Raw genomic sequence first — 1,397 nt, 5'->3', positions numbered from 1 at the left:
CCCCGCGGAGCAGCAGGCGGCCACTCGGTGGTCTGGGTGCAGATAACCCCAGGAAAGAGCACCCAAGAAGGCAGAGGAGAAAATGGTACTTTTTCTGACTCTCCCTGCAAGCTCTTTTAATTTTACCATGCTTTTTGTCCTACTGCTCAGCAAGCCAAAATATAAAGAAGATTCAGAATCTAATTTCCATAGAATTCAATAAAATACGGAAAAGGTTGCCAGGAGTCTCCTTGGAGGTGTCCTGCTTGGGAAACACGGGCCGAACCTGCATGTTTTTCGTCCCAACATAAAATTAATTAAACCTAGAAGATATTTTCGAGGACGTTTACTTAGTAAAGTTTTCCTGTAGCTATTTTGTCCGAGAAGAGTGTTTAACACAAAAAAAAAAAAAAAAAAAAAAATCCGCAGGAAGCACTTACAGTGTGATCTTATGTTTAAGGGTTTACAACAGGTGAACAGGTGTCAGAGCTCTCTTCGGGGAGAAGGAAATACATATATACATACATATACACACACACACACACACACACGTGTGTGTGTGTGTGTGTAAACCGTTATTTAAAATGACCACTTCGCTTTGAACAAACAGACAAAGAAAAATCAAAAGAAAGATGTTACCGTTTTAAACATCTTCTGTGTTAATACATCTTACACTCAGAATATATTATGTGACTTTATCCTGTTTCAATCTCTATTCTCTTGTCGCTTTTAATGAGATTTTTACTGAGATGTACGCTTTTAGTCTTACGTTTGGGCACGTCTTCTTAGGGTTGGACAAGTGAAAAATACCTTTGTTTTCAAAAATAAGAGAGACGAGCGAGTACTGGCATTGTGAATGACGTAAGACTATGGACATATACTACAATGATCGGTCATCACAAATAAAAAAGTATGATGAAGCGCACGCTTGAGGTGATATACCTCTAGAAAATGAGTTACAGTTAGTTATTGTCCCTTCTCGCCTCCCTGTATCCAGCACTATATTACCTCTTCTCAGCCAAGAGCGGGGGGGAAAATAAATTTAGAAAAAAAACCGAACTCGTTGTCCTTCGGGGAACACCATCTCTAACAGTTGTCTTACAGAGGAGGAGCTAGTGACCAAAAAAAAAACCCTGAGGAGTGAGCCCTTAATCCAAGCTGACGCACAGCTTTTTAATCCATGCCCCCATATATATGTTTATGTCCACGTATTTCTACAGCTTCTGCTTAATGCACCAGCAGCGTGTTACTCTGGGAGAGGGAGTACATGTCAAATCCTCACAGATCTAGTGATTTTAGGTTGCCGCTTGTTTTGGCGAAGCTCCAGAAAATATAAAAACTGTGTGTGGGGATAATTTTTCCATTCGTTTAACACCCCCCCGCTCGGTGAGCGCAGACGCCCGCCGCGCCCGGTACGG

At 41.5% G+C, this 1,397-nt stretch overlaps 1 protein-coding gene across 2 annotated transcripts in view; it reads right to left on the bottom strand.

The window, feature by feature from the left end:
* Positions 1–1,397, bottom strand: part of LOC108449165 — a 20,145-nt gene that overhangs the window by 14,382 nt on the left and 4,366 nt on the right. The gene's annotated exons all lie outside the window — the stretch shown is intronic.

Source organism: Corvus brachyrhynchos, unplaced genomic scaffold (genome assembly GCF_000691975.1).
Source record: "Corvus brachyrhynchos isolate BGI_N302 unplaced genomic scaffold, ASM69197v1 scaffold17, whole genome shotgun sequence".
In the NCBI taxonomy this organism is placed as follows: domain Eukaryota; kingdom Metazoa; phylum Chordata; class Aves; order Passeriformes; family Corvidae; genus Corvus; species Corvus brachyrhynchos.
The sequence above is the reverse complement of the archived record's forward strand: the minus strand, read 5'-3'. Positions and strand labels throughout refer to the sequence as shown.